The sequence below is a fragment of the Pseudochaenichthys georgianus genome, chromosome 10 (genome assembly GCF_902827115.2).
Source record: "Pseudochaenichthys georgianus chromosome 10, fPseGeo1.2, whole genome shotgun sequence".
NCBI lineage: Eukaryota > Metazoa > Chordata > Actinopteri > Perciformes > Channichthyidae > Pseudochaenichthys > Pseudochaenichthys georgianus.
In genome coordinates, this window is record NC_047512.1 from 29,124,559 (window position 1) to 29,139,089 (window position 14,531).

Here is a 14,531-nt window from a genome sequence, read left to right on the forward strand (position 1 = left end):
CAGTTTAGTTGTGTGTTCTTTGGCACAAATCACACCTCATAGAAGGCAGCAGGTTGGGCAGAGAACCTCTGCCCCATGCCTCTGCCGCATGACAGGGTGGCTGCAAATAAACACGGGTGTGTTGGGTATCACAGAAGAAAAAAAAAAGTTTTGTAGCTTGTAGAAAAAAAATTTACTTAGAGATGAAATGTTCACTTGCAGAAAAATACATATTTTCCATTACAACTGCAACTTTATTTATTACAACCTCTCAAATCAGTCATTACAACTTGACGAATCTGCTCTGTGGCAGTATAAATCGACGAATCTGCGGTCTTGACTTTTGCTACACTTCTTGCGATAAATGTGTCGCAAAAGTAATTTTTACCTGTAGATGTGGGGGGAGGGGAGGGGGGTTGGAGCGAAGGGGCGGAGCTATCAGAAGGACGAGGCTCGCTTGACTGGAGACTGCGGGGCTAACGGTTCGTGTCGCTACCAGTCCGCTGACATGGCGCATCCATCAACGGTACATTTTGCCCAGTATTACTTTGAATATTATTATTGTGATTGAGGATTAAATCCGCTTTGAAGACCACCGTTTTATATCGTGCAGTTTAGCGGCAAAATAACGCCAGTCAGCCAGCTAACGCTAGCTTTGTTGAGTTTATGCTAGCTAAACAAGTAGTGGTTGTAGTCTATACAGCAGTAATTCATATATTATAGCCTACTGCTTTGGCACTAACGGTTGATAACCGTTTATGAAAATAAAACCAATTGAACTGTACTGAAATAATGACAAGTTTTATAATTGTCTTGGGCTCCTGCTGTGTTTTTAAAGCCTTTGTAAATTATCCATGCTATTTTCTATTTAGAACGAAGACTTCAGAATCTTAAAATCCCTTAACGTTTGTATGCAATTGTGTTAAATTCAACTCTGGAATCAAGCAAATATTAATATGTTTGCATGACATTAGTTATTTATATTTTGCCATCACTGAACTATACGTTTAATACATTTAAAGGTCACATGTCATGGCCATTTCCACTGATCATAATTCCATTGTTGAGGTCTACTAGAATAGATTTATATTGTGCAATTTTCCAAACTCACATTGGTTTCGCATATAGCATCTCTGTAAAGTATGTGTATTCACTCTCTCCACTAAACGGCTCGTTGCAGCTCTTGCCCCCCCCTCCCTGTGAGCCCAGTGTGCTCCGATTGGTCGGGACCAGTCGGGACGTTGTGAATCGCGCTAAGCTCCGTGGAGGTGTGATTTCCTTGCTTAGCGATACACAGCGAAACACAGCCAAACTCAACCTGAACACAAACAAAGTCACAGCCGAAGTAAAAACAATAAGTGTGGCTTGATATTGAGTAAGAAAAAGGTTGATAAACGCTGTGAGAACGGGTCTGCAGAGAGAATTTCGCCGCGATCCCAACTGTCTGTTATCAGCCTGCAGCCAGGGAGGAGAGATCAGCAGAGCTGCATGCACTGAGTGTGTGAGGAAGTCCGTGGATTGGTCAATTTGGACCAATCAGCAGGGGCTTAACGTAACGGCTCCGCGGACGTAACGGCTCCACGGATTGGTCCATTTCGTTCCGGGGACGACATGACATCATGATGTACCCGGAAGAATCAAATGGACAGTGACGTATCTCCAACGAGGCGTTTTGGGGAGGTATTTTCTGTTTTAGAGTTTTACTCCCTATATGATGTACTTTGAGGGTTTTGACTCTGCAGACCGTTTACATGCATAAAAACCTTTATAACACACAAGGGGACGGGTAATAACCGGAAAAGCATGACATGTCACCTTTAAGTCAAGCTAAGGTACATGGATGGTAGCTAGTTAGTGCTCTTACCTGTGAGGCCTCCTCCAAACAGCATAATAACCAGACTGTATCATTAAAACTAAGTACCAGTTCTAGATCCTTGACTTTAGACAAACAATTCAAAAGACAACATGTATTTAAAGACCAATCTTTATTTGAAGGTGCCTCTTAACCTGAGATATTAGTTATACAGTAATAGTATTGACAATCTAAAAAAACTGAGCAACTCAACAGTCAACTTTATATTTCTTATTGTATAAAGCATTTATTATTTTCATTTCCCCCCTCTCATATTCAGTGTGGACGGATTGAAACAGTGTGGTGTCCAGAGGGCTGCAGAGACTTCAGGGAGAAACCTCCGTGTGATGGACGTCCTGTCTGTTGGTTTGGAGAGGACTGAGGGTCTTTCCTCAGCGAGGAGGACCAGGCCTGATGGAGGAGCCCATGCTGGGCATAGCTGATACCAACTGCACTATGGAGGACGGAACATGACTTAAGTATAAATAAATAAATGTATGAAGAAATACAGGAATAAATAAATAAATACGTAAATAAATACAGGAATAAATAAATGATGAAATTAATACACAAATAAATAAATAAAAGAATAAATAAATAAAGAAATGCATAAATAAATATGGAAATAAATACACCAATGTATAAATAAATAAATACAAGTCGAAAATAAAACAGAAGACACGTTAATATATATCTTTCATTTATTTCTACATTTACTCGACATACATTTATTTATGTGTCCGTATGCTAATGAGGTGGGCGGTCCTAACCTCAGTCTGAAGCAGGATTCGCCAATTGTTGGAGCCAGGCAGAAGAAATAGATTCGTGGCAAGTCACATCTGTACATTCTGTGTACAGTGTACACCCACGGCAACTCGCTAATAATGGCTTCGGCTGGAAGGGCGCTGGCAGACCTTCTGCGGGATGCGGCTAACCAGCTTGAAAACTGTAAGTGACTCATGTTTTGGTCTAGTGTAAGACTGATATGACAATGTAAACAAACTGATCTGTGTGTTAAAATGCCAATGTACAGTTTTGTACCCAATGTGGCGCTATGTTATGTTTTGTGCAGCACCATGGACCGCTAACGCGCCAGTTTCGTCGTCGTCGTCCTCCTCCTCCTCCTCCTCCTCCTCCTCCTCCTCCTCCTCCTCCTCCTCCTCCTCCTCCTCCTCCTCCTCCTCCTCCTCCTCCTCCTCCGTTACATAACGGGACTCCCAGACACCCAGTGGACGGTAGGTCTTTGCATCAAACTATTTTTAATGCAAATCCGATCAGTTTACTAAGTTTATATCGCCAATGACAAGTTATTTGATTCAGTTTCTGTCCACCAGCTTGAAGGGATCATTATATTTATAGTGTGTGATGATAATGCTAAACAACATTTTCCCCCTGGATTCTCGTTGAATCATTATTTCCTTGCACTCAATATTGCTTATCTTCTTAACTTGATCCTAGCCGAAGTTTCAAGAATGTTTGGCCCCTACATGGGAGGGAGGAGGACGGCAGGGCGGCAAACCCTTTCTGGTCCTGCACACCTGCATTTTTATACCCATTTATTCTGTTGCCTTGAGGACAAGAATGCAGCCGTAGTCCCCAACCGATACACCAAAGAAAGACTCACTGCTGCTGGCTTAGGGGAAAAACGGCTCACATTTAAAGGTCTGTCTGTCATTTTCTGTGTATTTTTTATGGTAAATGTACATTTGTGATATATAAATATATTGAGTTACCCTTACAATCATAACATTATCTTTATGTTAGATCTCTTATGTGTATCATCTATTTCTAGGCAGCCATACAGATTCAAATGAATTCCTCGAATTCTTGATGGATGCCTATCCAAAACTGCGGAATGGTGGCGGTTTTGAGTTGCTAAAAATATCTGGCACTACGAGAAGTCGCCACTTGATTGTGATCCCCTGTCCCAATGAGGGTTACTATGTCAGATATTTGAAGGACCCTCAAACCCAGATTGGCCATTCTACGGTTTTCATTAGACCAATGCAAAGAACCCTGAATTTGGACCCTGTAAGTTCCTCACTTCTATAGTGGTGTCACAATATTAAAGTGGAATCTGTGACTTACAGTAACATAATTGTTCGCTTGTGATGTAGTTTAAAACTATTTTGTTTACAGGCATGTCGATCAGAAGGCGACAACGTGTTAATTGGACCAAATCAGAAATGTGTCATCTGTGGAGAGGAGTTCCCCTTTTCCAGAATCAACGATCACAGCAATAACTGCATGAGGTATTACTCTCTACAGAACTAAACATCACATTCGCGAGGCACACTGCAACTGCATGTGTAGTGTTATGGAAATCTAGGGCCCAACACAGCGCTGGAGAGTACAAGTCAAATGATCAAAACAAATAAATGGTGAATCGAGAAAAGCTGTCTTTTGGTTATTTATTTGAAGCTTCAAATACACGATACAATAATATAATATGTCACAAGTCGCACAGAGTATAAGATAGTCTGCGCGAGAGTGCGCAGAACAATGGAAAAGCAAAGGTTATATAGAACCCGAGTGGGAACGTGAGAAATCTGGATTCACACAGTCACATATTGTTATTAGACACCTGGCCTTCAAAGGGAGATAGCATAACGGTTCTCAGAGCAGGGAAGTTCGTGTGTGTCTGTGTGAGTCTCTTAGTAGCCAAAGCAGCTCTTTGGCCTTGAAGGAGAGGAAGAAGAGATATATAATAATAGTAAGAATATATCAGGAAATAAGAAGCATTTGGTTTAAGCATATGAAAGAAATAGAAAAAGGATGATAATAACTAAAAATGTCCACTACAGTAGACACACAATAACCAATAAGCATAAGGCTGTGGGATGCTGCAAATGGATGTAAAATATTTTTGACATATCAGCACATCTGAGGTTTTATAATTATGGGGCCAGATATTAGTACTTTTTGTTCCAACAATCCCTCTGTAACGCCATATTTTGCTGTCCTCTATAATACATCTAAATATGAAAGATATACATTCTGGATGTTGGTTTTGAGGAAAAGTAACATTTGGTTTACTTGTCATTCTATTTATATGCCCATCTTTTTCTAGAGTGCGATATGTAATGTAAAGTATACTAGACAGAGTAACAGAAATTACCTCTTTTTACACTAGACCATCACAGAGCAGCGGTGAGGTACGGATTGAGTTGACAACTGAAAGGGCCTCCGGAAGTCAAGTTAGATTTGAAAGCACGTTCACAGGAGCACAGGGAAATGAGACAACAAGGGCCAGGAACACAAGACACTCGGTGCCACCTCAGGAAATGTTGCCTTCTCCTGAGGTAGTTGACATCGATCCCACTGAGGAAAGTGGCTTCTCTGGTGTGTAACATCCTTTATTAAGTACATAATGTATTGCAATAAGTTGTTGCTCTCAACATTTCACTTGATCCAATATTAATTTGGAAATCTTTTAAACTATTTTTTTAGATTGGAAAATAGCGTCAGATCCCACAGAGGCAGCAAAGATGTTTAAAGAAGACATTTTAAGCCAGCATGCAACTGGAAAATCCTTGTGTCTTACTATGGATCTTGGAGACAGTGCAGAGGAGAGGGAAAGAGCAGTCCTTACTTTTTATAAGAAGGCAAATGTTGAGTGGGCTTGCCCCTTGACATGCACACTTAAGGGTAATTCGGTTACAAACAAAACCTAAGATAAAAAAATGAACAAACCATATTTTCGTTAAACTGATGTCTGTAGTGTGTGTTTACATTTTTCAGGAGATCCAGCAATTGGTGATGGTGTGACTCGGCATTTCTTTGCAACCATCATGTCAAAACTTCAGGCTGGTTTTGAGATGAAGTTTGGTAAGTCAATATTTACTATGGCTGATCGCTGGGTCTCAGCCACTAAGTTATGTGTGTTTTTGTACCAGTTCCAGGCTGAAAACAGATCTGTCCCTTAACCCCAGAAAACAAAACGTATTCCTAAAACCTGATGTGATTGTCGCTGCTGTGAACATGTAGGTTTCTACAGCATCAACCAGTATCCAGTGGCGGTTTGATAATTCCTTTACTAATGCTTTGTGATAGTTGAATATCGATGTCCTTTACTTTACTATCAATTTACTTTGACTGTTTTCCTATATTTGAAGTGCCTGGAGGAACTCTTCTTTTTGAAGGAGAACAAGATCATCTGATTCCCTCAACTTCTCATCTTCTTTTGGAGAGTGACTTCTTTGTTGTTGCTGGCCGAATGATTGGACATTCATTCCTCCATGATGGGCCATGCCTAGGTGGACTGAGCCCAGCTGTCCTGCATGTACTCTTTGGTGGATCCCCGGAAGAAGCCACAATAGATATTAAGGACTGTGTTGACCTTGATATCCGTGAGACAATCAAGTTGGTATGTTCAATTTTTTTCTAACCTATTTTATTATTCAACCTTTGGATATTATTTATTTAGCTGATCTACTTTCAGATACTGTTAACATCAAGTGGCTACACTTTGCACCAGCAGGGGTTACTGAAGCATTATAAAACACCATGCACTGATAAATATCATTAGGACACTTACAGATGTCCTCCTATAAGATGTTTGACAAAACATAGCTTTTACAGGTTACCAACTACTAACATGCTGATTATAAGTTAAACTTCTTATGTTGTATCAAAGTTGAATGTTTATACAAGTATTGAGAAATTAACGATTCTTATCAAATTCATTCTACTTGCCATTATTAGCTGGAGGGAACAGCAGAATTATCATTAGAAGAAAAAAAAAGCTCATCAATGAGTTGGCACTGTCCTGGGATTTGCCTCTAGTCACATGTGACAACAGGAGATGGCTATTTGATAAACTGATCCTCCATGCTGTGAGTATTCTGTACTTAACAGGTCATATGAATCAGACTGACTAATCAGAGTTGAAGTTTTGAAGTAGGACCTAATTTTGGCATATCACATTTTAGCTTTTTTGTTAAATACATATTTGGATGTTAATATGTGTATTAAAACATGCTTATTGGGCTATTAGATAAATCAGGCTGCTTTGCTTTTCTACTGTGATGCAAATATTGTGCAGGTCCTTGGAAGAACCTCCAGACAAGTCAAGCAGTTACGAAGGGGTTTAAAAGAGACACTGATCTGGCCTCTGCTAACGGAGAGGAAAGACACAATTCCCCTTCTCTTTCCAAGAGCATCTGATTTGCAGTGCACACCACGGGTAAGTGATCTCATGCTTCTCAGTCAAATCCTTCCTCCTAACTCACAGGACTTAAAAATTGGGTTTATTTACTACTCTCAGACCTCCATTGCTTTAAGTTTATTATAACAAACATTCACATACTCAAACATATTTTTAAATGAAATTATGCTACTTGCTGCTTAAAAGGAGCTAAACCAATAGAACAACTGTATCTTTAGACTACTCTGCTGCTACACAGCAAAACCTGCAGTTTCTTGTATGTTCTGTTTATTATTGTGCTTTCACTGGGCTCCTTTCAAAACTAAATCTGTCAGATGGTCTTGGAGAAGATAAACTGGCCCACACAGGATGAGGATGAAGACAGTGAAGTCTCTTTGGAGGATTCCTGCACACATTTATTGAGATGGGTAAAACAACGTCTTCAAGCTTTGTTTACTGAAAGTTTGTAATTATTATAACGAAAGCTGCGCTTCCTCTGTTTTTATGTTTAACCGTGGATTTTCAGCTACAGTAACAATCCAAGGCGTAATTTAAGTAACATTATTGTTATTTAACTATTAACTGAAAGCAATTCTAATAAAATGAATTTATTCTCTGTTTTATAAAGCATCTCCCCTTATCCTTGGGAAACTTGTGCAGTTCTGGATAGGATAGAATGTGCTTCCTAGACATGGCCTGGATGTGACCGTGGTGGAGAGCAACTTCCCCAGCTCTTCCACATGCTTTCACCAGCTGAAACTTACATTTGAAAGGGACATTCTTGCTGCTATTTGGAGCACTGAAACTGGGTTCAGAATGGTCTGAAGAGACGGACACACCTTAGTACTTGTGTAAGATTTGTTGTCTTTTGTTTGGCCGGCCAAAAATGTATGTTTTCAGAGAGGAAAAGAAACTCAGTTGATGCCTATACTCCGGCCAGTTTGTGTAACACTGAAAATATATAAAGATAAACATGCTTTCCTTGTTATTGCACATGTTACGTGCCGTAGTGTGTGTGTGGTGGTGTGTGTGTGTGTTTTCCTCTCTCCCTCTGATTGTCCCCAGGTGCAGCCTCTCCCCAGGTGATCCTAATCGACAATCAGGACTTCCATATAGGACCGGAGGAGGGCGGCAGTGAGGCCCCTTCTTCCTCTCCTTCTCGTCTGGCTGCATGTGTGCAGCGTGTCTCTGTGTGAGACCCAGCCTAGTGGTGTGCTGTCTATTGTAAACTTGTGTTGTAATTTGGCTGGTGAGCCGCCTTACTTATGTTATTATTAAAACCTCACTTAAACTCCTTCAGCATTGAGTTTCCTCTCCTTTTTCTCTTGTCCAGCTATCTTATGTGTCGCTACTTCCCTTGGTACCCCTATATCTACCAGGGAACGTAACAGCACATAACAAAGAAAGCATGTTTATCTTTATATATTTTCAAAGTTTTAAATTGATATAGGTTACAAAATATTCATTAACTGTAACAAATGTATATTGCTTGATGCATTACAGTAAGTGTTGATTCACAAGCATATGGTTCAGTGCAACACATGTTTAAAATGACTACTGAATGTAATTTCATTACCATTTAATTTTATTGTATTAAAATCGAAATATACTGAATCTTGGTACCAGCGTCTTCATGTAACTCAGTCAAATATTGTCACCTAATCGTCCTAGTCGAAACTTTAAAAGACTACATTTCCCACAGCAACAGCCTTTTGATACACACACATTTACTGTAGCATTTCAGTCAATAAGCCCACAGTTTGTACATAGACATTCCACACATTGGACAGAGGGCCATCAGGGTCTGGAAGTCTTTCCACTTCCTGGTCAGTCAGTGAATGTTGCAGCTGAACTTCAGGAACCACAACATGAGGCTGGCGATGAGCACATGGTCCAGTCCAGTCAACTCCAAACTCAATGTCAACCTGCAATTGCAAGAGCTAAAGTTAGAGTCAACCAAAATCAAAGTTTTAATATATTTGTCAGTTAATTCATTTTATATAACCTAAAGTTTTGTATCATCTCCTGGAATTCCTGATTAATGTCTCATGAACAGCTATGACATCAATCAAATAATTAGAGAGAGCAGAAAGCCCTGATGTATCATTATCTTCCTTAACCGCTTGTTCTGGTTGATCACAGCATTTTAGGAATACCTCATAGAAGTGTTTAAAGTGCCGATGATATGCAGAATAAAATAATTCCATCACATTCAGTTTCCTCGACAACAGGCCACTATTTGTTACATTGTGCAACTATATGCACTTTGGAATGGACCTCCCTTGTATTATTTGTTTTAAACAGTTTGTGTAATGACAGAAAAAGTGGGTATTAGTGTTAACATGGTCCCATGTAGGAAAGTAAAGTCAAAGTCAAAATAAAACTATTGAATACAATCAAACCTGTATAGGTTCCTGCTGGGCCTCACGCTCATGGCGAGTCCACAGTTGCAGTGGGGACCGGTTTCCCTCAGTGCTTAGTCGGTGGCAGTTCCAGCCTTGCTGGAAAAACTGCAGGTGCTTCTGTATGTGGGGCACAAAGCACCAGTGCAGAGCATAGAGATGCACTTCACAGTCAGGATTGAGAAGGCCTTCTCTCTCTAGGTTGAAAAACATTGTGTAGAAGAGATCCAGCACTCCCACATAAACGTCTCTCCAGAGCCTTTCTATCCTTTTGAGGAAAAAGGAAGGCAAATATTTAGTCTGCTAAGTGAACAAAAAAAAAACAACATACATGCAAAATATCACCTTTCACCTACCATAAATGTTAAGTAAATTTAATTACAAGTTAAGTATTAACATTTTTGCCGATTTCAATAGGAACATGTTCCTGATTAAGTGGCAAGTGCACAATAATGCCTCTGGAAAAAAGCTGGAAGTTGGATTTAGCAAACATTTTGCTTCAGCAAAGTTCATCAAACTTGGGTGAGGTTTTTCTACTGTAAGCTTTGTTGAAACTGGATCAGGAAATATATCAGCTGAACATATGGATGTATAAAAAAAGACGGACTAATGCCATATTTATGCCACATTAACTGTTGTGGTTCAATATTAATGTAAGGTTCTCTTGACTGGAAAATACATTCAAAATCTAAGTTCCAACAGTAATTTGCCCAGTCATGCAACGTGCTGGGACTTCCACTAAAGAGATGTTTGAAAAATATTGTTATCCTTCTTGTCAAATTATACAGTTGGTGTCATAATTATAGTGTTTGTATTATAGAAATATAACTTTTTTATTTCTATGGTTTTATCTCACAGAGGAAGACGAACAAAAATACAATTAATAACAGCTAAAGACATATAGTTGACAATGCAATCTTTACCAAAGACTTAATTTGATAAAAGTTTGACTTGAAGTTTAAGGTACCTTTGATTATGGACACTCCTGCCAGCAATGTGTAAATTCCTGTTCTCTCCTCGGTTTGCCACCATGTAGCGTGCAACGTCAACATTTTCTCCACCTTTATCTGACCTCACACATGATGGCACACCGTAGACATTGGCGGCTTCCAAAAAGCTTCTTAAAACTGTTGCTGCCCGATTGTTGGTGGCAGCACTCAAGTACACGATGAGCCGAGCCGCGGCGTGGCGTGGCGCGGCGCGTCTGGTGGAACAGCACCCATTGACTAGCAGTGATGTACCTGAACGCGTTCAATGAACGATCGTTCATGAACGCGTTCATATTTTGGGCGAACGTGAACTGAACGTACTGTATTTCCGCTAGATGAACGTAATTGAGAACGCGTTCATTCTCAGCGCTGTATAACGGCGTTCAAAAGTGCGTTCATTCTCAGCACTGTATTATAACGGCGTTCAAAAGTGTGCCAGATTTCATATGCCTTTCAGCCGAAAACCCAGTTAAAACACACCGTAAACAGGCTTCAAAATAATGCGGAAAACCACCCAATCTGGCAACAGCAAGCTGCCTGTGACGCGTACGCGCCTGTCACCCCTGGCTGTCGCACTAAAATATAAATATACTAAATATATCAGACTCCTCACAACAAACAATGTGGAACCGCGGAACCGGCGAGCATTGAATGAATGAATTAGTATGGACGAAGCCGAGAGCAGCTGCAGCAGCACTCACTCAGAGTGAGACTCTACGGCAGGGGTGGGGAACCTTAGGCCTCCGGCCGTATACGGCCCGCGAGACAATGTGGTACGGCCCTCGAGGTAATTTATAAACACACGCAAAAAATAAAAAAATGAAAGAAATCTAGACCGCAAAAAAATTAAACAAGCGAGTGCCTGTTTTTCCTGGCCAAAGTCAGGGTCCTTGAACACAACACGAGCCTAACGTGTCATCAGGTGGTATATGTCTCGACTGACAGGGGTGCAGTTCTGACGGAGAGCACCAGAACGCCACTCCAGCACTTCAGAAATTGCAGTACCGATAAGTCCATACACATGCCGCAGTTTCTGCGTGTCTGTGTCTTTAGTTGAAAGCCCAGTGGCGATCTGCTCATCTGTCATACTGATCAGACAGTCAATAACTGTGTTGTTATCATTAGCATCTGGTTAGCTAGCTATGCTAACGAATATAAGAAGCTTTTTCTACAACCAGTGAGGTAAAGGCACATCTTTATATGATCATTATAGTTATAAAAAAAATAAGAGAATAAAGTAAACAGGTATAAAATACTATGACAGTTATTAATAAAAAAGAATACAGTTTGAAAGGAGAGTGAATTGTCAAATATCCATAAATTAAAAGAAAATCTGCTTAGTTGTGTTTGGGTGTTGAGAGATGTGTCCATAGATCTCCTAATGTTGCTCTCAAAGTGAGGTTAGGTCCCCCCCACTTAAACCATGTTCACATGGATAGGAAACTAAATACATTTGCACACATCTTGTGTCCATATCTTTCTGTGTTGGTGGTCACGCCACACCCTGCACGTGCATGCATACGCGAGTCATGGTGAGATATCTGGATTAGGAGGTTGCTTTTTCTTTGCACAGAATGAAATGAATGGGCTGTGATTTTAGTTTTTTTAAGCAGAGGTCAATAACTTGTACGGCCCTCTGAGGATATTGTAAAAATTGAAATGGCCCATTAACATCGTACAGGAGACAAATAATAGCTCGCAGCAACGTATTGAAAAAAGAACTATGAACTATAAATTAGTTCATTTTTGAAACCATGAACTTTAGTTCAACATTTTGAATTATGAACTATGAACTGAACTAGTTCATTTTAAAATGTGTGAACTGTGAACTGAACTAGTTCATGTAGAAAGTGAACTTTCCCAACACTGTTGACTAGAGTGGCCGCGATCCTTACGACCGCCGCGGCGCGGCCGTAACGCGGCGCAGACGCTCCTGGTGCGTTTAGGGGGTAAAGCCGTCAATAGCTTGGTTTCACTTGACGTCACACCGCTTCGTTCCTTTGGCGCGAAATTCCATTGGAGGTCAGGAAGTAATTTTCTGCAGAGGATCTAGCTGCTGTTACCATTGTGAAAATGCCGGTGTGTTGTGTAGTTTACGGTTGTTCCAATCAATCCGGCCGAGAGAAAAACAAGAGGTTTTACCGAGTGCCGAAGGTTGTCGTCCATAAAGCTGAGCAATTTAAGAAGCTAACCGAAGAACGCCGGAAAAAATGGCTTTCAAACCTACATCTGCGGTCGGGAGGAGCAGAGTCGTCTAATGCACGCGTCTGCAGCGACCACTTCATCAGAGGTATTAGCTAACTTGGTTTTTGTGGCTTTGTTTATGTATTATTGGGTTGTGGTTAAATGCTTATTTACTTAGTAATACTGATCATGTTTAAGTTACCTGTAGTCTAATATGGACTTTGTTGGGACTTTTTAGGGTGCCCTAGCGCTTTGGGTGACGTTGAGTCGGTAGACTGGGCTCAGTGTTAATTTCGTTAACGAAAACTATGACGAAAAATGTTCGTCAACGACCTTTTTTACATGACTAAGACGAGACGATGACGAGCTAAAAATAGATTCTTGATAACGAAAACTATGACGAAATGTAAATGTAGTTTTCGTTGACGAGACGAGACGAGACGAAGGTGTTAAGGGTGGACTATCGGACATTAAAAATGCAGGATATTATTTTCCTCCAATTGTCCGTCTTCTCTTTCAAAATGCATCCCTGTCATTGGTTGAATTATTTGGGATTCTGGGAATTTGCACACCTCACTCACCCCCGCCCACCCCAGCTTCACTGCAGCAGCACAGGTGGTGATGATATCCAAACAGTGAAGATGACGGATTCAGCGAAAGCGCTTTTAGTTTTTGGTCGAAAAAAAAGAATAGATATATGGACCAACTTTCTTTATAACTCGGTAGAAAATAAAACACACTGCACTGCAACTGCGGGAGAAGGAGAGACGCCATGTGGCTTCAAATTAGTTGGGAAGAATACGACTAACCTGAAGAGGCACTTGAAGGCGCACCATCCTGCTATTTATGCCACGGTAAGTTAGCTAACTGTAACGTTACATGATAAGTCGTAACTAACTCGTATGTGGTAACGCTAACTAAGCATATACATTTGCTAACGTTAAGTCTATGTTACTGGGCAGTCTGCATTTGCAAGTTGCCAATGCAGACTGCTAGCTAGTCACTAGTTACTAGAGGCAAATGTACTAACTATCTATGTTAGCTTAGCCTTTCTTGCAAACACGTTTTCAGTTTCCGGTAGCAAATGAATGATTCTGGCAAGTTCCAGGCTAATGTTGGCTGGGCTTGCATTGCAATAACTATCTAGTCACTGCAATTATTGTGTGTTTTTTTAAGAGTACACGGCAATTTATTTGGAAAATACTTTCTTATCTCTAAGGCCAGGTAGGCATATATAATAGGCTAGTTGTATTGTATTATCACATAATTAGAATCTTCAAAATCTAAACTTGATATTATTGATATACTATATTTTAATGATAATACTATTACCAAAGGCATATTTTAAAGGGATTAGCCTACATTTAATTAATTGGAATTCATCTGTAGGCGTTGTAGTTCTGTATAGGGAGTAATTATGCAATCTTATTTTTCCTCACCTAGATTCCAGAGACGAGTACTCCAAAACAGCAACCTGGTGCAAAGAATAAACAGTCAACTATCCCAGCAGCGTTCTCTTCCTCAGGACCAAAATATAAAGCAGACTCGCTGGAACAAGGCACCAAAGAAAAGGTCATTGCCCAGTGGATTGGACGCACCGGTCTACCTGCCCGTACAGTTGAGGATGAGGATTTCATCCTTATGATAGAGACCTTCGATAAGAGGAGAAGTGCTTTCCTCAAACTGAATAGAGATCAGTAGGCTAAAAAGTTGTTAATGCTACTACGGATGTCTGTACTTTGTCTGTTACTTTATATGAGAGTGCACTACAGAGGTGGTTCCCTCTGATTGTTTATAAGGCCAAGTTTATTCAAGGTTTATCTTATTCTATAGGTATGTACTGTATGCACTTTCAACATTTTTATTTTATTTGTAGGTACAGAAACGTATAATGTTAAGGTGAGGGATAGTTTTATACAACAATTTATACTTTATAATTTATACAAGTTACTGCTTTGCACTGCATCTTGTGAGGGATG

The 14,531-nt window shown here is 40.2% G+C and overlaps 2 long non-coding RNA genes across 2 annotated transcripts; both read left to right on the top strand.

The window, feature by feature from the left end:
• The first annotated feature begins 2,998 nt into the window (after positions 1–2,998).
• On the top strand, positions 2,999–8,276 carry LOC117454281 (uncharacterized). Its single transcript, XR_011643943.1, has 10 exons — positions 2,999–3,066; positions 3,290–3,493; positions 3,624–3,862; positions 3,971–4,083; positions 5,573–5,659; positions 5,947–6,197; positions 6,536–6,666; positions 6,876–7,016; positions 7,313–7,405; positions 7,606–8,276. It is a non-coding gene; the product is annotated as an uncharacterized lncRNA (long non-coding RNA).
• Positions 8,277–12,448: 4,172 nt separating this feature from the next.
• Positions 12,449–14,274, top strand: LOC117454135 (uncharacterized). The gene is made up of 2 exons (XR_004552956.1): positions 12,449–12,658; positions 13,996–14,274. It is a non-coding gene; the product is annotated as an uncharacterized lncRNA (long non-coding RNA).
• The last annotated feature ends 257 nt before the right edge of the window (positions 14,275–14,531 follow it).